A 25151-nucleotide genomic window follows, 5' to 3' on the forward strand; every position below is an offset into this window, starting at 1 on the left:
AAGAGCAATCAACGTTTACTTGGATTTCAGCAAGGCTTTTGATACAGCCCTAACAGGAGATTTATGAACAGAATGAGAAGCCTGAGAGTGGGTGCCAAGGAGCTGAAATGGATTGGTTGACTGACAGGAAACAGTGTGTAATGGTAAATAGAATGTACCTTGAAGAGAGAACAGTGCTAAGTGGAGTGCTTCAAGGATTAATTTTGGGATTGGCTCTGTTTAATATATTTGTGAGTAATATTGCAGAGGGAAGTGAAGGAAATGTTGCTTTTCTTTGCAGATGTTACTAAAATATGCAACACAGTTGATACACCCAAGGTGTGTCAACTCTGGAGTGGATAGAATGAAGAATGATTTAAGAATCCTTGAAGAGTGGTTGAAAGTTTGGCAACTGAAATTCAGTGCTAAGAAGTGCAGAGTCATGCATTTTGAGTGTAGTAATTCAAAAGTGCCATATGTGGTGCAGAAGGTGAAATATTAATATGCATGGACCATGAAAGTGATCTTGGGGGTGATAGTGTCTGGAGATCTGAAGGCAATGAAGCAATGTTTCAGGGCAGTGGCTAAAGCCAGAGGAATACTGGATTGCATAGTGAGAGGAATAACCAGCAGGATAAAGGAGGTAATAATGCCCTTGGACAGGGTCTTTGGTGAGTCCTCACCTAGAATACTGTGTTTAGTTATAGTGACCATATCTCAAAAAGGTTAGAGACAGGATGGAAGTGGTCCAAAAAAAGGAAATCAAAATGGTCTGTTTGGAAAGACCTACAAGGAGAGACTGAAGGATTTAAATACTGGAGGACAGGAGGTGCAGGGGAGATATGGTTCAGATCTTCAGATACTTGAATGGTATAAACGCTGCACAAACATCAAACCTTTTCCATTAGAAAGGAAACTGTGGAACTAAGGGGTCACAATATGAAACTTCGGAGGAGAAGACTGAGAACCAACATCAGAAAATATTGTTTCACAGAGAGGGTGGTGGATGCCTGGAATGCACTCCTGGACGAGGTGTTGAAGACGGGAATGATATTGGAATTCAAAAAGGCTGGGATAAACACTGCAGATCCCTAGAGGCTAAAGGATAGTAATGAAGAAATAGGATAACCTATATTAACATTAGGTGTAACATTTCTACACGGGGTAATCTGTATGCTTCGGTGGTTACTACCATTAACAGAAGGCATGGGGATAACCTGCACAAAACACAGTTACTACCATAAACAATGCTAGGCAGACTGGATTGACCAATATCTACCATCATTTACTATTTACTATGTAGTGCAGTAGCACTGAGCACATCTTTGAGAGGAGTGTGACAACTGTCAGAGATGGTATATGACAGCAGTGGCTACTGTCACTCACATTTTGAAAAAAAAAGGTAGGGTAGGGTAGAATACATGCTTCCCCTTGTTTTGGTATACTATACTAAATTCTCTAACTATGGCACTGCTTCCAATTACGATAGTGTTTTTCCCATAATATTTTTCATTATCTATTCCTTTCTCCCCTTTTGAAGTATGGCTGTAAGAGCGGTTCGGATCAGATTAAAATGAGGCTGAATGGTGAATGAAGTATGCAAGTGTTTTTAGTTTCTTGTTTTGGTTTAATGTGACATTACAGGCATGGGCATGGTCAGTGGGATTCCTCTGCCCAATTACAGGTATAACTGATATCAGCAGAAAGACCGCCTATACAAAAAAAGATAATGGGATTCATATATACTGTGATGAAGAGGATGTATTACCTGATACAGCAAGAGTGAGTCAATCTAAAATGTAGAATAATTGTGGGGGTTATACAGTTTATCCAAGATACACAAGGCATCTGAGCCATATTTCTTTTTCTCATAGTAGTTGAGATTACTCTTTATTGATCAATCTTGTCAAATATCTTTTGACTGTACATTTTTCTCAGTTCTGGATTTGGGTGAATGAAAAATTACTACTTTCCTGAATTTCATTTTCTTTAGGACAGTGAGATGAATCTAGAACAAGTGGGTTATACATCTCTACCCGCAGATGGAGACGGAGTAAACTGAGGATCACAGTATATATATACCCCTGCAGTTACATCAGCATGCCAGTATTCTCTTCAAAAGCATCTGTGGACAGACTAGGAAAAAACTTAATGAAAAACAGGTTACCATTGCAATACTCAGCCAACAGGCAACACTGAGCTCAGACAAGAATGTAATAACACTAGTCTAGGGACCAGAGTAACATCTACCAGTAAAGCCCCGTAACATGTAGGCACACAGGAGAATCATTATGCAATCAGACGGCAGCCAAGGGAGAGAGGCTGGATTAATCTTGAATGTCCTAAAGAAAAGGAAATTATCAGGAAAGTAGTAATTTTTCATTTCTCATCATCCAGTCAGATGAATCCAGAACAAGTGGGATGTACCCAAGCTACTCCCGAATAGGGAGGGGGGGGGGGGGACTTTCTGCGGTCCAGTCAAAACCGCACATGCAAAGGCTGCATCTTCCCGGGGTTGCACATCCAGACGATAATACCTGGAAAGGTGTGTAAGGAGGACCACGTCGCAGCTTGGCAAATGTCAACAGAGAACTTCTGCCCAAGACACTGCCTGAGCTCAAGTGGAATGGGCCCAAACCAAACTAGGTAATGCCTTCCCAGGTTCCACATATGCAGTCATGACTACCTCCTAAATCCAGCGAGCTACTGTAGCCCGCGAGACTGGTTCTCCCTGTCTAGTACCACCGTGGAGGACAAACAGGCAATCCGACCTATGCAAAGGCCCAGTGACCTCCAGTAACCTGACAATATGCCACTTGAGATCCAAGGGCAGCAACAGAAGAGATTCTTCTACATATCTCTCCCTGACCAGAGATGGCAGGGAGACTAACTGGTTCAACTGAAACTCAGAGACCACTTTCGGTAAAAAGAGAAATGATGGCAGCAGAGCTCTACAGACTTATCGCCCCACGAGGAAGGATTGATATTCCAAAACACGGACTGTGTCGGGCGCAGCTTAGAGTACAACATCAGCTTTGGGCATGTCATCTCAAGTAGAATATTGATCTGGACACTTAGAACACATTAGGGTGATTTTTATTCATGCAAAAGAAAAAGATTAAGAAAATTCCAAATGACCGATGATTACAAAACATTGGCATAGTTATTGAATGTGTCTTGTACACAATATGACATATGCCCTATTATGATGGTCATATCTTACAAAACATAAGATATAAATATTGGTGAGTAAGTTATTTCTCAGTGTTGTGATTTCTATATGTAACCTCCACCGACCTGAAGTTTTCCAGCTACACGTAATTTTTTTGGAAATATATATATCATAACATATTAAAAATATATATATACCAATAGACTAGAAAGAAAAAACAAAAATAATAAAGAATCATGACTGAACGCATACATCAAAATGATTTCAACATAATATATTTAATGACACAGATATCTTATTCCAGAAACACAAGAGAAAAGAAAGGAAGGGAGAAAAGATGAAGGGATGAGACAGACAAAAGAGATAAAAAAGGGGATGGGGATACAATTGTAAAACAAATACTTTACTAATCACAGCAATATCAAATGACTACATGGAAATTTCACCAAACAATGGTCCACCTGTAGTTAAATGCAATTCATGTGCAGTCAAAGCTGCCAGTGCTAAAAACATTGGTTCTCTGAAAGGCATCCAAATTAAATATTTAATGGGTCGCATTGCTGCTGATAGTTTGAAACAAAATATGTTGATCAAACAATACATTAATATGTGTGTGAATATTACCTTAAAAAGCAGAATCTATGGATTGGCATAGTTTAGAAATGTCAATCATGTACACGACCCACCTCCTAATACTGCCACACAATAGATAAAAAAAAATAAAAAATGAAAGATCATAATAGTAAGGGTGTTAATTAATAACGTCCCTCTTCTCTTGCTAGCTAAAATTAAGTGATAAAATAATAAGGAAAAAATATATCAATAAAAAGCAAAGCACAATATTAAAAGAAAGCATAATTTCAAACTTGCTGGCCACGATTTACTATGATGGTGCATTCCTACATGAAATACTGCTTGAATTAAGAAAAAACGCTGCAGTATCAACATACAGGCCACAGTAAGCTCTGGTATACCTCATACTATTTGCAGGTCTAAGTAGTAAAATGCCACATTTTACACTAACATGTGCACTAAGTTTCAAACAGATATAATCCAGTCGCAGTAAATAAATAAACAGTGAGCGGTGGTTCCTTTCATTACCTAAATTTACTACAGCAATGATTTGAAATCAGTATACGAGTAAGAGAGTTGTTATTCAATGAAAAGTATTGATTTGAGTTGCATTAAGGAGAAAATACATAAGAAATAAGATGCCGATTGCATAGCCTTTACCACCAAGTGTAATATCTTCATGCGAAAATGGTTCACTTGCAGATGACGACTGATGCCTTTGAGGTCCAGGATGGGACGAAAAGAACCCTCCTTCTTTGGCACAATGAAATAATGAGACATGGGCACTGGGACCGCAGCCCTGAGGAGCCTTGCCAATCCAGTTTCCACTGCCATTTTTTTTTTTTTGTGACGAGTGGCAGGGAGCCACCATGAACACACCCCAAAGAACACAGAGAAACCCCAGCAGATATTCTTCTCGTTTCGCCTCAAGGAACCACTGATTTGACGTGATTTCGACTCACCTCTAACAGAAGAGAGAGAGGTGTCCCCCTATCTCTTGTTCCCAGGGGTGGGTTGGCAAAACTTTATTGGGAGGCTCGGGAGGTTCAACTACCTGAGCCTGCACCTCTTCTGGGTTGTCGGGAATGAAAGGACTGAGACCCATCAAAGGGTCACATCCTGTGAAGGTCGCTCCTCTACAGGGTCGAAAATGCTTGGATCCTCTAGCCCAGCCTCTCATGTGAAGGGAGCACTGTGCCTGCTTCTCATCTTCTGAAAACCGAGGAACCAGAACTTGCTGGCCAGTTTCTCCAACTCACAACCAAACAAAAGCAAGCCGTTAAAGAGCAATTTTGTGAGGTTAGCCTGGGAGGGTGCTTCAGCCGGCCAATTTCTCAACCATTACTGATGCCTGGCTGCCACTATCAAAGCCACACCTCTGGCTGAAGTGCAGACCAAATCACAGCCCACCTCAGCCAAGAAGGCAGCCGTGGTTCCACAAATGTCCTGGGAGAGAAGCATACAAGAGTGAGCCACCAAGGAACGAGAAGAAGCAATCTGTAAGGTAACTGCCACTGCTTCAAATGCTCAATCTTTTTAGCATTCTTCACGGCTGCTTCTCCTTTTACGGGAATAGTGATCCGCTTGGAGACAGAACATAGAAATGCATTTCCAACTTAGGAAAAAACATAAGAGCTCTCTTACCACTGGATCCAGAGGGTAGAGGCCTTCCAAAATCATTCCCCCCCCCCTTTGAAAATAGCCTCTGGGGCACCCTACTAGAGATCAATTAATTCCTGAATGGCCCTCATCACGGGGAAAAACCAAGAGACTGTACGCAAGGAAACGAAAATGGGATTTCTCTTTGGCTCAGACACTGAATCTGCCCCAGGAACTCCAAGCAATTTTTAAGGTATGTGAAATGAGAGCTATCAGTTCATGACTATGAAAGAACCGCAACATAATCCAGGGGAATTGCACCATCCTCAAGAGAAGCAGGATTGGCATCATCCGTGCCATCTGGATCACCATTCAGAAGATCTGCTGCTGCTCCAGGAATACTCCAGTGCACAACAAAAAATCCAGGCAAGGTTTTTCCCCTGTACCTCTGCTCTAGGAGCATGGGACCGAGCCAAGGACTGTGCCTGAAGGAAGGATTGCAACCCCTAGAAAAATTCTACCCATGAAAAATTAGAAGCATCCAGACTGGGAGGGACCTGAGGTGTGCTCACTGAGCTACCTTCCCCTTCTGAGGAACCAGTTAGTGGAGTTGCAAAATCAGGCGCCCCCACCTGAATTTTCTTTACCCAGACCCACATCCGGTGGGAAGAACCAGGCTTTGTGAAATCTGAGGAAGACAATTCACCCTGAGCCTCCAAACAGCACTGGCACAAATCAGCAGGCACTCCTGGCTGAGATGCCCGTATATTACAAGCAGTGCAAAGAGAAAGACTCTTAGGCTTCTTAGGCACAGGTGCCATGATGGCAGACAACGTGCTGAGCAGTGGCCGAGGCGTGCATCTACCTGGATTTAAAAAATTTTTTTTTTAGATAGGTGCCTACAAATTATGCGTCCAACACTTATACGCACACACCAAGGCACTTATCTAGATGGCCATAAATTAAGCGCACAAAAAACTTAAGCGCACAGTACCACTTGTGCGCATAGGTAAGCATGCGGCCACTACACGTTGCTTAATGTGGGTGCACAAACTACAAGGCCCCACTGTGTGCCCAAAAACTGGGCGCACCACCCGGACGCACACGCCGGACCAAGGATCCTGTAGAGGGTAGCGTTAGAAAGCGCACGAACACTTCCGGCGATGACGTAAGACGAGACGGAAGCAGGGGGATAGAGCTCCGCGGCCCCACTCAGTAATTACCGAATTTACTTACTTTTGTTGCTCTTGTGGGCTCCCTGGACCCCCCCCGACCGCTGTGGGAAGTGCCCCTGCTCACATTTCCGTGCCTGCCGGGCGTGGAATGCGCCGCACCGGCACACGAGGCAGGACAGAACGACGGCTGCAGAAACCGCGTGGTGCCAAGATGGCGGAGTCGCCCGCCCCTGCTGAGCCTGTTTTGGCTGAAATTTCAGAGGGAGCCTTGCAAAAAATATCCTATAGCGTCACGGCAGCCCTGGATGGTAGGCTGATTAAGCTGCAATCGGCTATAGAGGATATTAAAACGGCTGTTGAAGGGCACTCAAAGCGGCTGGACGTTGCTGAAAACACCATCTCTGATTTGGGTGACAGAATGGCTGCCTCCGAACGCCATGTGACTGAGCTGAGGGCCCAGCAAAAAGACCTGATGGCTAAAATGGAGGAACAGGAGGATCGTGGGCGGAGGAACAATTTAAAAATCATCGGCCTGCCCGAGTCTGTTACTGAGGCGGAACTCCGCTCCATAGTTGAGGACTGGCTCCCTAATCAGGTGGGCTTGGACTTGGCGGGAGAGCGGTTGCAATGCGAGCGGGTGCACCGTGTGGGCCCCCTGCGGGAGGGACAAGGCCGGCCCCGACCTGTTATGGCCCGCATACTAAATTGGCACCATAAAACCCTACTTCTTAGGGCGTACAGACAGCAGGAGAAATTGGAGCACTCTGGCTGCAGGCTACTGCTCTTTAATGATTTTTCTGCAGGCACAGCAGCGCAACGGAAGTTGATGGCCCCGGCTTGCACGGCTCTTCATCGGCGTGGCATTAGATTTGCCCTGTTATACCCTGCAAAGTTGCGGGTGCACCATAATAACCAAACTACGTTCCTACTCTCCAAAGCTGAAGCGGATAGTTTTTTGGCATCGCTTCCGCAGGGTGCTGCTGAGTGAACAGACAGTCCCTTACGCGGAGTGGTGAGGATTTGACTCCAATACAGCTCTTGAGGACTGTTCTAACCCCTGGAAAGATTTTTTCTTCGCCTCCACATGTCTTGGACTGACCTCAGTGCCAATTTCCTTTGTCTATCATACACACTGGTCAGCTGGTTCGCTGTTTGTTGCGTTTGAGTTCTGCCCTGGGAATTCTTGATATTTTCTCATCCCCCATAAAGCCTGTGCAGTGATCGGACTTCTATTGGGGGATTGATGGTTGGGCACTGTTGTTGTGTTGTTTGGGGTACTTGGTTTTGGTTGGGGGGAGGGGGGGCAGGGTGGGGCTGGGGGTGGGGACCTCCGACCTTTGTAGCAGTAGGTCGGGACCCCGCACCTGGGAGTGGTGGAGGGTTTTGGTGGGTTTGGGGGAATGAGTGTGGGGGTTAGAGTGTGTGAATGTCGGGGGGGGGGGAGTGAGTGGGCAAGGGGATATGGGATGGTCTCCTAAGCAGTGTATCCTTATTGTGGGTTTATTCTGTTTTGTATGCTCCTTCCTTTTTCTGTCCCTGCGGCCTAGGCTGGGAGGCCGTGGAGACTTTCAGCTGTTTGTTTCTAGGAACCCTATGGGGCTTCCGGGTTTAAGCTGGTTTTTCTTCTCTTCTCATGACCCAGGTTAAGCTAGTTTCTCTCAATGTAGATGGAATCCATTCCCCTATCAAACGTACTAAGTTAAATGCGTTGTTTAAACGCCTGAAGGCGCAGGTGGTTTTCCTTCAAGAAACCCATCTGGGCGATGCGGAACATGCTAAATTGAGACGTGATTGGGTGGGCCAGTGTTATTATTCCTCCTTTAATAGGAGGCAGAGGGGAGTTGCCATCCTCATCCACAAACAATTGCCCTTTCAATTGATTCGGACTTGTCAGGATGTCGAGGGGCGGTATGTCCTGGTGGCGGGCACTCTCTATCAAAAGAAAGTGGTCTTTTGTAACATTTATGCCCCGAATGTGTACTCTCCGGGGTTTTTTAACGCGTTAATACGCCTGTTGATGGACTTCCAGGATCATGATTTCATAGTAGGCGGTGACTTTAATATGGTGGCGAACAAAAGTGCAGATATTAAACCTCCCAAACTGGTTTCTGAGGCTGATGGGACTAAGGGAGTTAATCTGCTTTGCCAGGAGATGCAGCTTATAGATGCGTGGCGGGTCCTCCACCCTCAGGACAGGGATTTTACCTTTTACTCACATCCACATCATACGTACTCTCGGTTAGATTATCTGCTCCTGTCTGAACGTTGCTTCCCTCATTTGCTAGCAACCTCTATTGAACCCATTGCGCTGACGGATCATGCCCCGATTACTATGACTTTTAGCTGGGGGTCAACGGCCCATTTACCCTTTTCTTGGCGTATGCGCCCGGATCTGTATTGGGATCCTGAATTTAAATTATATTTGCAAGATAAGTGGGCAGAGTATGTGGAGCATAATTGTACTCCTGGGGTTGGCCCCGGCATAGTCTGGGAGGCAGGGAAAGTAGTGATGAGGGGGGCCATCATAGCTTATGTGGCGAGGCAAAATAGGCTGCGAAATGCGGAGATCCTCCGGCTCACGGCTCGCTTGAAGGTAGCTCAGCTTTCACATACGGACTCCATGACGCCTGAGGCTAAGGCCTCCTTTGACTCGGCTCGCCTGGCTTTGAATACTCTTTTACACTTGCGAGCATCCAAATCTATTCGATACTATCGTTATCAATTACATAGATATGGCAATAAGACTGGAAAGTTTTTGTCGCATTTGGTGCGGCCGAGGGGACTGAAAACGGTAGTATCGGGTCTTCGGGACGTCCATGGAGTCCATCAGACTAGTCAGGATGCGATAGCGGCCCGTTTTTTAGCGTATTACACTCAGCTTTATGATACTAAACCTATGGGGGGGGATCAGGCGGAGAGTTTTTTTCGAGGGCTGTCGTGGCCGGGGCTCCAGCCGGAGGATCTCCTGGAATTAAATGGTCCTATTACTTCCCAAGAAATCTACTCTGTAATACAAAATCTTAAACTAGGCAAGGCAGCCGGACAAGATGGGTTTGGGTCCGAGTATTATAAACTCTTAGGCTTTCCCGTTCTGGCCCCGTTACAGGCTTACTTTACTAATTTGTTGGAGGATGTCCCTCTTTCAGAGTATGCTAACCGTTCGGTCATAGTGGTCCTCCCTAAACCGGGGAAGGACCCCCTGGAGGTGGGGTCGTATCGGCCCATCTCCTTGCTTAATGTGGATATAAAAATTTTGTCTTCTGTCCTTGCTGCCCGCTTACAGAACTTTCTCCCGGCCTTGGTTCAGGAAGACCAAACTGGGTTCGTGAAAGGCAGACAGGGAGTGCGAAATATTCGCCGTCTTCTAGCTGCTCTTGGCTATCAGTCCCGGGAGGAGGCCTTGATACTGAGTCTTGATGCTGAAAAAGCCTTTGACTCGCTCTCGTGGGATTACCTGTTTTGGGCTTTAGGGAAATATGGGTTTACTGGCCCATTCCTTCGCTGGCTCTCTGTCCTCTATACTAACCCCAGTGCTACCATTTTGGTGAACGGCTTACCTACGGAGGCCTTTCCTATTCGGTGTGGTGTTAGGCAGGGTTGCCCTCTGTCTCCCCTGCTCTTTGTCCTGGCCTTGGAGCCTTTGGCCATCCGTTTACGGGGCGACAGGGAGATTTGGGGTCTTAGTGTGGGTGGCTATCCCTTGAAGATTGCCTTATTTGCCGACGACATTTTGTTGTTTGTTGGTAAACCACGGGAAAGTGTTCCAGTGATTGTCCGGTTATTCGATCAGTTTCAGCTGGTTGCTGGCTTGCGTATCAATTACTCTAAGTCGGAAGCGTTGGCCCTTGATGAATGCTTGCCGACCAAGTGGGGGGGCCCTTTCCCATTTCAATGGGCTCCGACCCGGTTGAAGTATTTGGGGATCTGGGTTCCCAGGGATTTGAAGAAATTGTATGTTCTAAATGTCACCGCCTGTATAGCGAAATTAAGCAGTCAATTGACTGCTTGGATTTCCCTCCCACTATCGTTTTTTGGTAGGTGTGCATTGATAAAAATGGTAGTTGTGCCCAAATTGCTGTATGTCTTGCACATGGTTCCTTGCTGGCTAACAGGGAGGGATATCAGGCGCTTGCGCTCCAGTATCTAAAAGTTTTTGTGGCAGGGAAAGCGGGCGCGGCTACCCTATCCTGCTTTGGAATTGCAGCGGGAGCGGGGAGGGTTCAACATGCCAGACTTCCGCTTGTATAATGTGGCCTGCCAGTTGAGGTTCATCGGGGAATGGCTGACAGGTACTTACAAGTTTTGCGCGGCTGGCATGCTACTGAGCATGTCTGCACCTTTTTCCCCTGTCAGTATTCTGCAATCCAGAGCAGTGGACCGGGCTGGTGTATCTTACCCAGCAGTTTTTCTGCATCCCTGTATTAAGGCCTGGTCTTGGTGGCGGCGGCTATATCCGTGCCCAGGGACTCGGTCTTTACTCCTCCCCTTGGTACGGAATCTGGAATTCTTGCCGGGTCAAGATAGTGGGGCTATTTTTCACTCTTGGGCAAATAAAGGCTTAATGTTTATCTATCACATGTATGATGTAAATGCCTGTCAATTGTTGGATTTTGCTACGTTACAAAGGACTTATCATCTTTCATCGAAGCAGTTTTATGCCTTTCTTCAGGCCAGACATTACATCCGTTCTCATCAGTGGACTGCAGCTGCGCTGGCTGAGGAGGTCAAGTTTGCCGACGCCTTCTTTGATACTGCATATGTTGCTAATACTATCACTGGATGGAAGACTGTGGGGCAGAAACTTCGTGTCATTGATAGAACTTCTCATTTGGCGGCCCGATGGACGGAAGCGCTTGGCAATCCTGTGTCGGGGGCTCAGGTGCTGGCACAGTTTGTACGCCTTAATAAAAATTTCCCGGATCTTGGGCTTCGAGAGGTGCAATTTAAAATTCTGCATTGGCTTTATTGCGACGATGTCCGGCGACATCAAATGCGGCTTACACCCACCTCCACGTGTCTTAAATGTGGCTTGCAGGTTGGGACTTTGGCGCATAGACTCTTTGCCTGCTCCTCTTTACGGGCGTTTTGGACTGCCATAATGACTGTGATCGATCAGTGTACGGGAGCCACTACTAGCCTTACGGGGCTGATATTGATTAGTAGCTCTATCCCGACCACGATGCTAGGCTGCGGCTCCAAGTCACGCTTTGAAAGGACGGCGGTTATGTTGGCGTGCCGCACGGTGTTGGCGGACTGGCTGGACCCCTGCCGCAGCCCCTCCTACCTTGCCTGGGCCCGGCGTATGGCTGATATGGCTCTTCTGGAACGCATGGCATGTTCGCTGGGACATCGACCTCTGGATAAAACTTACTGCGCCTGTTGGAATTCCTGTGTGTTGGCTTTACCTGCGGAGCTACAGGACGAACTTAGACTGAATGGATATACTTCGGACTGGACTGTTCCTGAGGGGGGGGAGGGGGGTGGTTTGATTGGGAAGTGAAAGGGGATGAATGTGGTATGCTTGCTGGGGAGGTTTGGACGGGGGGGGGGTTGAGGGTATCCGTATGGATCCCACTTCCCTATGAAAATACAAAATGTTATGGAGTGTTGGGTAATACCTGTATTGATGCTTCCTTTCCTTATTATTGTGTATATTGTTCTACTGTTCTCAGTGCTCTATGGTTGTTACTTACCAGACACTACCAATAAAAAAGATTTTGATAAAAAAAAAGAAAGCGCACGAAAAGCTGTTGCAGCCCACCACATGGTGCGCAGTGAAAAGTCTCGGAGCAGGGCCTAGCCTAAGGAGGCTGATAAACCTGCTAGGTTGCCCACGTCCCTTGACCTCCCACGGAGCGGAACAAATGGACAGGCAGGCCAAGCACAGAGACCAGGCAAGGAGGAAACCCTTTATAATGGAAAACCTGCTAAGTATCTTACCAGAGCTCAGCCATACCTGGCTGAACACAGAGACTGTCTCCAGCTGCGGGGGGAAGAGGGCATGTGCAGTCACCGCTGTGCTCGGCTTCCTGCACCCACTGCCTTTCAGTTGCTCAAGCAGCTAAGTCAACACTGGCAAAATCAGCTACCGAGCCAAGGCACACATTTGAGGGACCACGGAAATCAGCTCAGGAATTCTCAACTGGGGAAGGGACCATTTGGTATCACATGAGAGCAGGGCAAATTTTATCCTTAATTCTCCTTTATTTTAAAATGAAGCAATCCCCAGTCAGAAGTTGCACATCACCATCTGCTGGAGATGGAGAATACTGGCAGGCTGATGTAACTGCAGGGGTATATATACTGTGTTATCAGTTACTGTGTCTCCATCTGCTAGTAGAAATGCATAATCCACTTGGGGGGTGAAGGGAGAGGGAAGGTGATGATGGGGAAAAGGTGGTGGAAGGTGGTGATGATGCCTGGGGATGGGGGAAAGAGATGGTGATGATGATACAAAGAGTGAGAGAGGAATGAAGGCTGAGGGAAAGAGATGATGCCAGGGAGCGAGGAGAAGAGGGACAGGGAAGGTGATGAAGATGGGGGGGGGGGGGGATGATGATGTGAGGGGGTGGGGAAGAGGTGGTGATGAGGGGGGGTGGGGAAGAGGTGGTGATGATGCCTGGAGGATGAGGGAAAGGGAAGGTGTTTATGATGCCAGAGAGTGGGGGAGAGGGATAGAGGGGAAAAAGAAGGTGATAAAGATAATGCAGGAGGGTGAGGAGGGAGAGAAAATATAATAATAATGCCAAGTGGTGGGGGACAGGGGTAGAAGGAAAGGGAAAGGTAGTGATGATGATGATGATGTCAGGGGTGAGGAGTTGGAGAGAGAGAAGGTGATGATGCCAAGGGGTGCAGGAAAGTGGTGGAAGGAGAGGGAAGGTGATGATGGCAGGGAGTGCGGTAAAAGGGAAGGTAGTGATGATGATGATGATGATGTCAGGGGTGAGGAGGTGGAGAGAGAAGGTGATATTGATGCCAGGGAGTGAGGGAGAGGGAAGATGTTGATAATATGAGTGAGGGGGGAAGAGATAATAGGAGAGGGAAGGTAATGATGATGATGCCGGGGGGAGGGGGGGGGAGGAGATAGGGAAGGGAAGAAGGTGATGATGCCAAGTGGTAGGGGTAGAGGAAGACAAGAGAAAGTGATGATAGGGAAGTGGTTGGTGTGCCACAACAAAGTGACTCCTGTGCCAGGTGTGCCACGAAACAAAAAAGGTTGGGAACCATTTTTCTAGGTTATGTTCAAATCTGGTTCAGGTTGGTAGGTCTTTTCTATACGCTAATGTGGAAATTTCCAGCAGTAGGTATATGAGGAATATATTCACAGCGAGTGAGTGACATGCTCCGTCCCCCTACAGGTGAATTTCTTTCTAAAATCTGTAAGAGGGTCTTCCTTTTTCTTAGAGGAGTGGAAAGATGCAGCAAGGGTGTGGCCTGCTCTGTGGCGAGGTTTCTCCAGTTTCTCACCTTTTCCCGTGGGAGAGCCACTTGTCTTTTCACAGAGACAGGGTGGGCTTATTTCCCAGTCTTTTTGATACTATTTTCTGGGAGTGGAAGAATTTTCCCTTTGTTTTTCCACATAGGGAGGAAAGCTCAACCATATGCAAATCTTGTGTGTCCAATGATCTCTAGTGATGTGCTAGAAATCTACAGTGGCAAACTTTATTCTGTTTTTGCACAAGAGAAGTTGGAGAAAACTTTTGGAGTGTGTGCACATCTAAGGAAAGAGCATGGAGCCATTTCTGAAGGACTTCAGCACTTACAGGTAACCAAAGAAGTTATGACTGGTGCAAGAGAGCCTGTACTTATTCTGGGAAAGTCTTGGGAGGCTGGGAGAGACTCCTGGGAATTATGCTACTGCCCTGTGTTCAGTAGTTTTTCTTGTCTGGACTGTGAAATATGGGGTACATATTCAGTCACTGTCTGAACAGCAGCCGGCTAACTTTGGAGGTATATTCACTGGTACAGCCAATTAACTATAGTTGGCTAATTTTAGGACAGGCCTTTGCCCAATCAGACATGGGGTAGATTTTAAAAAGCGTGCATGTGCGTCCATGTGCACACGGTTCCCGGTGCGCACACATGGACGTGATCATTTTATAACATGGGTGCGTCGGCATGCGCATGCTATAAAATGCAATGTCTGCGTGCATAATCGTGCCATATGTGCGGGCAGCCCGCGACTCGCACGTGCAGGAGGGGGAAATTTTACAACCTACGTGCAGCGACGCGATAGGCCGGTTCCCAGTCCACTCCAATTAAGGTGCGGACTGGGAAGGAATTTCCCCATACCCTGTATTTTCTCCCTCTTCCCCTCTCCTCCCCGACCCCCTAACCTAACCCTACCTAGCCCCAATTTTTTTATTTTAATACTTACTGCTCCTCCAGAGCAGAAGTATCTTCCGTGCGCCGACCGGCTGCCAGCACGCGCTTCCCTGGGACAGCATTTAATGGCGCTGTCCCGGCCCGCCTCTTGCCCAGACCACGCCCCTGGCCCCCCCACTTCTGCACAAAATGGGAGTTACAAGCGTGGCCAGTCACTTTTCAAAATGCGCTCGAAGCGCGCAGGGCTCAACCACACGCATAACCTCTGATTTTTACACGCACAGGGCTCTTAAAATTTGGGAAGTTAGACGGATAACTTAGCCAGATAACTCAACTTCTTCCTGTTACGCTCCCAGAATGCCCTTAACTTATCTGGCTAAATTCTAGTCAGTTAATTTATAAGCCAGCTAGAATTTAGCCGAATAAGAGATTAAATCTTCATTTAGCCAGCAAACGTCTGAGTTATCTCCCTAAATGCTTTTGAACATGGACCCCTATATATTTTGCAGAATCCAAAAGTATGGAACAGACTCTTGTTTTGCTGCCCTTTTGCTATTTTTTTTAGTAAATCTTTAGTTTGGGAGCACATTTGGTGTGAAGATTCTTTATTATTATTTTTTTTTCTTTTGGCCTATCTGAGATCCCTTTGGGTTTTACTGCTTGAGTTATTCCCCATTGGAAGAATCCTGATCCAACACTGCGGTCAGTTTTTCTGTATTCTGCAGTACTGAAAGCCAGCCCCCCTTCCTACAAAAGTAGTGCCCAGGGAAAGGGGGCTTACACATTTATAAGCCATTTGGTGATCGCGTTCCAAATTCCAGTGGAACGGTTGTCACCAAAACCATAAAAACCACCATCACAACTGAAAGCTTTCAACACATTGCTGCAGGCTGTGACATGGATGAGAACTGAACGGACATGGAAAGTCAATTACCCTTTCACTTTCGAATGTGCTGCGCATCTCGGCCGCTCTAGGACTGCGCCCGGGTCTGCTCACCTCACCCTCGCTCCAGCGGGTCCAGCTCCCTGCGCCCGCGGCACCTTGTGGCAGCGTCCCCAGGCCCTTCGATCTCCCAGCGCTCCTCTCGGCGTCCTCCTCCGCATCGGGTCCGCCCCTAGGCGCGCACGGACCGCCCAGCCCTTTAAAGGGCCCGGGGTGGGAAAACGCTCCGCGGCACGCAGCAATGACGTCACCTAGCCCCAGTATTTAAGGTGAGGCCCTTTCCCCATAACCTCGCCTTGGCAATTGGATCGTCACCTCAGTATGAAGCTAGTTGCCGTCCTTGTTCCAGTGTCTGTTCCTGAGTCCTTTTCCACTACCCAGGTTGTACCCTCTCGGACTGATACCCGGTACTGACCTCGGCCCTGTCTTTGACCTTGCTTGGACTGACACCTGGAACTGACCTCTGCTTGTCTTTGACTACGCTCGGACTGATACCTGTAACCGACCCTGGCTTTGACTGACCATCCTCAGATGGATACCCTGGCTTTGACCCTTGCGCTCCATTCGGACACTCTCTTTGCTCCTCCTGTGACCATCAGGCCCGCCTGCATTTACACTACCCACGGCCTTCATCGAGCTGGACCAATTGGTGCTGCCTATCCTACCCGGGGGACCTTCAGTTCCTGCCTTGTTCCTGTGGTCTCCGATACTCTCGGCTCTGGTCTAGCTCGCCTGTTCACCGACAGCCGCGCACCTCTTCTCTTGGTGGGCACACCTCTCCGTCATCTCTCCGGGAGACCCCCATAGGCCCACCTAAGCCCAGGCGGTGAGCTCAACCCGCGCAGCCCCCGGACCGTTACTGGTGAAGTTCCTGTCAGCCTCTGTCTCCTCGTGTGCTCCACCTCCTGGCGGCAGGCGCCCTCTGGGATCCCTCAGAGGGCCGGACCAATCCTGCGCCAAGCCAAGGGTCCACCTCCAGCACAACAGAAGGAGGCCTCTACAGAACAGATTTGGTTATCTTGTTCTGTGGCTAAATGGAAGACTTCAGTTTCCAGTACAGTCAGTCTTTCTCGAGTACTAAATGTATTTATATGAAGGGAAAAGGATTAAAGTTACAATCCCAGACTCAGCAAAAATTTCAGAAGCCTTGGGTCATGGGACACTGATATGCCAAGCTCCTCAATAAATCATTCAAGCAGGCAATTCACTTTCCTCTCTGTTGACAGTCACAGGGTTCCTGCTTGGCAAGAAGCAGCAGGATTTACTTGGTAAGATGGATACAGTTCCCATATCAAACTACTCAGCCTGTCATAACTGTGAAAGCATCTTGGACACAGGTAGATTTAATTTTGCACAAATTTAGGCAACACGTACAAGTCCAATGGCCTCGTGTTACTACTATTCATTCAATGTGGTAATATGAATTAAATAAAATAGTAATAAGAAACAATATCAAATTTTTATAACGATGTTCAAAAGTGAGCTAGGGCATGGTGTTTTGTTTAAATAAAACAATGCCATAGTAAAAATATTATTTTAGCTAACCAATGTCATTTATCATGATGAACAGGTTTACCTTTTTCACAATAGCAAATTGACCAAAGATGTTTTATATAGGTAATATTTAATGAACTTGTTGTAAATAAACTTTTCTAAACTAGCAAAAATGATAGTGTTACTTGTCATGGTATTAGCTCATTTACTCCTCTTGTTTTTTGTGTGTCATGCAAACATTGAAGTAGCAACAATAAATAATGTGTTTAAATGTAAACCTGATCTTCCACTGCTAGTAAAAGAAGTCCATGCAGGAAAACTATGCTTAGCCCTGACTGAGGCCAAGCCATCCCTGGTCAGTACATTGTACTTGATGTACCATCAAATGTGGCATTCTGACCTTGGGAATAAAGGAATAGGATAGCCTGAAAATACTTACCGTAATAGCCATCTTGTAGACACATTTATTATGCAGCAGTGTATATGTGCTCTGAGTATACATATGCATATTTTGAAAGCAGGTGTGATTTGGATGGTTTTTCTGTTCATCTGATAGACAGCATCACAAATTTGGCAAGTGGGAGGGGAAGAATTGAGTCACTGGCCCCTTTAGTTATTTATTTCTTTTCCTTCTCTGATAGCGTTACCTACCCAGATATCTTTTATGGATTTTTCTAATTTGAGACCTATCGCCACCTTATGCTCATTAGCAAAAATTTTGGAATCGGTAGTCTTATACCAGCTAAAAGATTATCTATCCGAGCATGACATACTCCATCCGAGTCAGCATGGGTTCAGGAAGGGACATTCCACTGAGACTTTACTACTATCCTCTTTTGACACCTTCCTGAGAGGTTTCGATTCTTATACGGATTATGTAGTCATTTTATTAGATATCTCAGCAGCATTTGATACGCTGGACCATAAATTATTATTATCTGCTCTACAACTTATAGGTATCAAATCGACAGTTTTGAGCTGGTTCAGAAGCTTTCTCTCAAACCGTATCTGCCAAATTAATTTAGGCACCTTTTCTTCCCAAAAATATGCCCAATCAACCGGTGTTCCTCAGGGCTCCTCGTTGTCTCCAATATTGTTCAATATTTATCTTTTACCTTTGTGCCAAATTTTATCTGCACTGAATGTTCAGTTCAAACTTTATGCTGACGATATTCAGCTATTTGTTCCGTATAAGTCATCCTGGGCAGATACTTTTTCTCTGATCCAACTTTATATTAGTACAATTGAGCAATGGATGGCTCATAACCGTCTAAAGCTCAATAAAAAGAAAACAGAGCTTCTGTGTTTAAGCTTTATATCCAACCCTACCAACGCCCCACCAACTTGCTTAACCATAGGTACTGAAACCATAAAGGTTACTAAATTAGCACGTAACCTCGGTGTATGGGTAGATACTAACTTATCACTAAAGCAACACATTTCAAAAGTGGTTAAAACTTCATTTTTCAAATTGCATGTTCTGAAAAGATTGCGGCCCCTTTTATTTTCTCATGATTATCGCTCAGTGCTTCAAGCACTGATTCTGTCTGGTCTAGACTATTGTAACGGCTTATATTTGGGATTGCCTGATTCTACTATTAGGCCTTTACAATTGATACTGAACTCGGCAGCTAGACTTCTTACCGGTACTCCATTAAAACATCACATCTCACCTATTCTGCACAAATTACACTGGCTTCCAGTTAAATATAGAATTCGTTTTAAAATCATCATGTTAATCCATTCTCTGTTGAACAATAGTGACTCCACTTGGATGTGTTTCACCTTACATATCTATAAACCACAGAGAGAACTAAGATCTACAGGAAAACATTTATTGGAAATTCCCTCAGTGAAGAATGCGGCATTGAGTATAACAAGAAATAGAGCTTTCTCGGTTGCTGGCCCCATTCTGTGGAATGCATTGCCTGACTCGCTTAGGCTAATAAGCAGCCGGAAGGAATTTAAGAAGGCTTTAAAAACCTATTTCTTTCAAGAGGCTTTTAAAGATTTAGAAACATCTTAGCTAAGTAAATAAGACTAAATAAGTTTGTATTATATTATATTACTTTACTTATTCTTACTTTAAAATTTTTTAATGTAATTGGCCATTCTCTGTTTAGTCATCATTATTTTTATTGATTACCTAAAATGTTGTATTTTTATTCATACCTATTTTACTGTTTTAAGTTTTATTTAGTATTAATTTTTAACCTTTTAACTGTTAAGGTTATTTACTGCTGTAAACCGTTTTGGTCAGTAAGCCTTACTGGAAAACGGTATATAAATTTGTTTAAATAAATAAATAAATAAATAAATCTTTTAAAGATATCCGAGGAAATTGAGTTATCTGGCCACAAAACAGTGGTTAACTTTAGGCCTGCTCTAAAGCAGGCCTAAAGTTATCTGGCTAACTTAGTCAAACATTGGGTATATGTATATATCCAAATATTTCAGCCCCTCCCCATAACACCTCTTGTTTTTAATCTCGCTATTACAGATGCGAATCGGAACCGGAATCAGTTCCGGTTTCAGTTTCGTGGACCATTGGGAAATTATTTTTCCCGCGGTCCAATCAGTTTTTTGTTTTTTTTTTTAAATCGGCTGCGCCCGAGCCGATAAACAAAAAACCCACCCCGACCCTTTAAATCTAGTTCTTTAGCATCCATCCTCCCGACCCCCCAAAACTTTCTTAACTTGGTGGTCCAGCGGGGGTCCCGGGAGCGATCTCTCGCTCTCGGGCTGGCAGCTGCCACTAATCAAAATGGCGCCAATGGCACTTTGCCCTTACCATGTGACAGGGGCTATCAGTGCCGTTGGCCAGCCCCTGTCACATGGTAGGAGCAATGGACGGCCAGCGCCATCTTTTGTTTTTGGGTGCCCTTTATTCCTGCCCCCCCACCCAAAACAATAAGAGAACCCCACGAATGTTTTGTGAGGTTTTCCTATCGGTTTTGTGGATCCCCTGATATCTGACGAGTTTGAAAATATCGTACAATATTTTCAATCATCAGAAAAACGATTAACATCCCTACTTGCTATAATTTAGTCAGATTGGTGGCTAAATAGGGCACATTTGCTATTTAGAAGGATAATTTTTGAGTTACTGTCTAAATGGTTTTTGAATATGGATCTATATTTTTCTAAGCTAGGGGCATTAGGAAGAATGTTGGGTTTTGGAATTTCTCCCATTGCTTTAACCCACTTTTTAGGGGGGAGAGGCAAATATGGGGTTTATAAACCCTGAGAGCATGCCCAGTGGATTAGTGGGTGGTTAGGGGCTGAAGGACAAGGAAAATAGAGATATGTCACCCCTTGATCTTAAGGAGAGCTGGAGTTGGAGAGAGACGGAAGAGGTCTGGAGAGCTGTGGGGTTTTTGGTTTTTTTTAGATTGATTCAGAGTCTCTACAAGAGGAGAAATTTATTTTTTGTCTTTTTGAAGATTGATATTGGACCTTGTCTTGAAGGGAAGGGTTGCCCCCTGTTTCCCTGAAGATTGGAGTCAGAGATATTTTTCACCTGAGCTTCTGCAACAGGAAGAGTGAAGAGGTTTTCAGAGAGTACTGAAGGATAAAGAAGGAAGAAAATTGAAGATTTGGAATACAAAGAAGTTGTGGGGAGGTTGAAACCCCTTTTGTTAGTTTTTTCAGGACTTGGGGATCTGCAGCGGTAAGAACATTCGGTTTGGTCTTCGTTTTTGGCCCGCTGCTGGAAAAAAAAATTTTCCCGCTGTTCGGGCTTTCTTTTTAGGGGGACCCCGATTTTCGGGTTAGCGCGTGCTTGGTAATAAAGCAGGGTAGAGGACCTAGGTGTTGAATTTACTATTGATCTTGCCAGAATTATAGAGGATGATGATTAGGCCTTAAGTGGCCTATCAGTTACTATGGATGAGGTTAGTACTTTAAAGGCTTCTGGGTATGTTCAGGATGGATTTGGAGAGCGGTGGTAAGAAAAAGGATGAGACTAGAGATGTGCATTAGGTGCCTGATCGTTTCCACGTGGCCGTGGAAAAATATCATAGTCCCAGGGATCGGCATTTTTTTTTCGTCAAAAATCATTTTTCGGTTTAGTGTGCGCTAACTCCCGATAGCACGCACTTACAAAAACCGTTAGTTTTTATTAGTGCGAACTAAGCCAAAAAATGATTTTTGACGAAAATTCGGGGAAAGTGCAATCGTTTTATCGGTTTCCCAATCCATGACGATTTAGGAAATATCGTACCAATTTCCTAATCGTCAAAAAACGATTGCACATCCCTAGATGAGACATCAAGGTAAAAGAAGATGGGGCAAGGGGAGCTGATGTTGGGTTGCATACGAGAATTTATATGTTTCATGTGAAAGAATCTCAACTGGGCAGTCTGGATAGGCATACACTAAGATAGGGGTGGCCAATTCTGGTCATCAAGAGCCACAAACAGGATATCTTCAATGAACATGCATGAGGTATTTGCATACAATGGAGGCAGTGCATGCAAAACCATCTCATGTATATTTATTGTGGATATCCTGAAAACCAGACCTCTTTGTGGCTCTCGAGGTCGCGTGTTGGAAAACTATGTATATTGTACAATACAAGAAAGGGTAAAAAAATACAGACAAATGATCAAACCTATTCAACATAGTAAATTTAGTGCAAGCAATCAACGTCAGTCAGGGTTCTGAAATCCCCCAACTTAATTCTATAAAGAAAATTTTATAAAACTCTGAAATCCAAATTGAGCAAGTCAGAGAATGAAGTTACCTGGGTAACTTTACTCGGCTATTCAGTGGAACATGCCTAGAAAAGGGTTGTGCTGAGTATAACTCCCTAAAGTTACTCAGATAAAGTTCACCGGGTAACTTTGCTGCTCACCAGGTTTTTGAATATTAGTTTTAACAGGGGACCAGAGGTGCCCGATCCCCTCCTCTCTCCTACCCCCCAAGATACAAAAATGTAGCACAGCCAAATGCCCCCCTCAAAATGTAAACTATGATGTAGGAAGTTGAGTGAGCTGTCCTCCCACCCTGCAAACTACGTCTAATAACGTACAGAGTTAAGCAACTCCCAAAATATGCAAGAAAATGTAGCAACAGTGGTATAAATATAAATTCTAACTTCTTCTGATCTCAGAGGGACACAGATTTTAAAAGATGGATGCTGACCTGTACGATTCAACAGAAAAACAAGATAAGGAACATTTGACAATACTACCCAGGTTATCTGATCTACTTGTTTGATTTAATGGATATAAGCTTCTTTCAAAAAATGATGAAGTAAGCAGCCCGAAGACAGCCACTGGTCAGAGATGCACAAACAACTCAAGTCTACCTGGAAACAAGAAACAACCAATCCAAGAAGGGGGCTCACAGGTGAACTCCGAAAGCAACTTCATCTACCCAGAGTACGAAACACAGTCTATCCAAGGTCATCAGACAAGAGCAGTGTCTCCCCCCCCCCCAATGGGAGAGAAGGGTCAGTGATCTGACATGGAGAAAATCGCTGACATGGTAAAGCAGCACTGGTCAAGAGGTGACAGGACCCCAGACCTGATCGCCAGGCAGAAGGAGCAGCGACACCTCCACCCTGATGGAGAAGGTGGGCTAGCACTCTGAAATGAAGAAACAATGTCCATTCCACTGCTTGACTATGCTTGAGCTGTTTACATATGTAAGTCTGGGCTGATAAAAGCGACAGGGGTGAGAGAGCAAAGGGGGACGCGACGCAAAGAAAGACCATTTACACCTGAAGATGACGCCCGAGGCGTCACCGCTGCCCCTCCTCGTTGCTGAGCAGAAAAGCTCCGCTGTCCTAGATGTAAGAGAGTCCTGCCTGTTACCCGGCTGCCTATGTCAAAGCTGGCTGCTCTTCTCCTGGACTGAGAAAAGCCCCTTACCCCAGTGAATGACAGAACCAAGACTGCAAGCTCTCCTCCACAAAGACTGACTCTGAGAGTTCCAGCCAGAGATTGCTCCAGCATGAAATGGCAGGTAATCTCCTAAGGTCATGGGGAAAGTCTGCTAAGTACATTTATTAATATATCCAAAGCAAGCTGAAGTCTCTGATTTGTTTATGTCCACTAGTGATAGCTTTACTTAGTATCAACTGATGCTAAGCAGCAAGGATTTTAGAGATATGTATTGTTTATTTTCTTCTAACTGCTAAACCTGAAAAGTCTGACAAATAAAAGTGATTCTGTGGATAAACACTGAAGTCTTATCTGAGCTATTTGAATTGTCTAGTTATAAGGGGGCAATAGAGAGAACTGTCTGTAGCACTGCCAGTCCCGATAGGTGTGGAATCAGTGGGAAAAGAAGTGCAGAATATCAGACAGGTTACAGAACACTCTCGTACTGCTTACAGTGCTGCCGATCCTGGTCATTCCCTACCTTAAAATAATATTTGACCAAATCCACATCCCCACCCCCCTCATCCCCAAAACTGTCTACCAAACTCACAGCCCGATACTGTAAAACCGCGGGAGAGCGGACGAACGCCCGCTCTCCCGGCGCACGCACCGGCCCTTGGCCGGTGCGAGCTATCCAGTATGCAAATTAGGCGACGCGGTGCAAACGAGGGAAAGGAGGCGCTAGGGACACTAGCGCGTCCCTAGCGCCTCCTTTTGGCCTGGAGCGGCGGCTGTCAGCGGGTTTGACAGCCGACGCTCAATTTTGCCGGCATCGGTTCTCGAGCCCGCTGACAACCACGGGCTCGGAAACCGGACGCCGGCAAAATTGAGCGTCCGGTTTTCGGCCCGACAGCCGCGGGCTGAATTCAAATTTTTTTTTTTTTTTTTTTTTACTTTTTTTTTACTTTTGGGGACTTCCGACTTAATATCGCTATGATATTAAGTCGGAGGGTGCACAGAAAAGCAGTTTTTACTGCTTTTCTGTGCACTTTCCTGGCGCTGGAAGAAATTAGCGCCGACCTTTGGGTCGGCGCTAATTTCTTAGAGTAAAATGTGCGGCTTGGCTGCACATTTTACTTACTGGATCCCGCGCGCATACCTAATAGGGCCATCAACATGCATTTGCATGTTGAGGGCGCTATTAGGTGCCGCAGGTGGGCCGCGTGTTTTCCTCCCCTTACTGAATAAGGGGTAAGGGAAAACACGCGTCCAGAGCAGGCTGACAGTGCGCTCCAACGGAGCACACTTTACTGTATCGACCTGTCAGAGGGAAGAGGAGAGGCTCTTACCTTCTCCCATTGTTCTGAATAGTAAAGTAAATGCCAGCAGAGCTCTCAGTAATACCAGCATTTGATATTCATTTCTCTGACCCAATTTAGCTGGATAGCTTTATTCAGCTAGCACTGAATATCAGTGTTATCTGGATAAACAAGCTACGTCCTTGGAACACCTCTGATTTGCCTCTCTCTTATGCAGCTAAATTGTATCTGGGTAGTGACTTACCTGATTAACACTGAACTGTTCTGTGGGGCAGGAAATTTAAAACTTGGCATTTATCTAACACCCAAAGTTAGCCAAAGTCTTTTGAGTATTGACCTCTCAAAGCTCTGTATTTCACAAAACTGTACTTTGACATCACAGAACACCATCTGTGAGAGAATAGAGTTGCATTTTTTCCACTGATCCTGTCATTTCTCCCATTGTGTTTTCCAAATCGGTGAAACATTGAAGAGTCAATCATTAAAGCCAGGGACCTGAAACTCCTAGATGTCCTGCATTTAAAATGCCTCTTGAATTAGAAACAGGCTGCAGTGTAATTGCTGCAAAGTTTGGCAGAATGTTAAAAATTACACATGGGGCTTTATGTAGACACAAAGCTTACAACTAAATCATATCTTCATTTAATTGTTTTGGGATCCTGGTCGTTCGCCAAACACTATTGTAATCAATCTAAGCTGTTGACAGGCTACAGTTCCTACATATGAAAGAGTGAATGTCATGCT

General features: G+C 45.4%; 1 protein-coding gene across 14 annotated transcripts in view; it reads right to left on the reverse strand.

Annotated features, from left to right (window-relative positions):
- BMPR1B (bone morphogenetic protein receptor type 1B) overlaps positions 1 to 25151 on the reverse strand; it is an 825728-nt gene that overhangs the window by 95128 nt on the left and 705449 nt on the right. The gene's annotated exons all lie outside the window — the stretch shown is intronic.

This window comes from Rhinatrema bivittatum, chromosome 1 (assembly GCF_901001135.1).
Source record: "Rhinatrema bivittatum chromosome 1, aRhiBiv1.1, whole genome shotgun sequence".
Lineage (NCBI taxonomy): Eukaryota > Metazoa > Chordata > Amphibia > Gymnophiona > Rhinatrematidae > Rhinatrema > Rhinatrema bivittatum.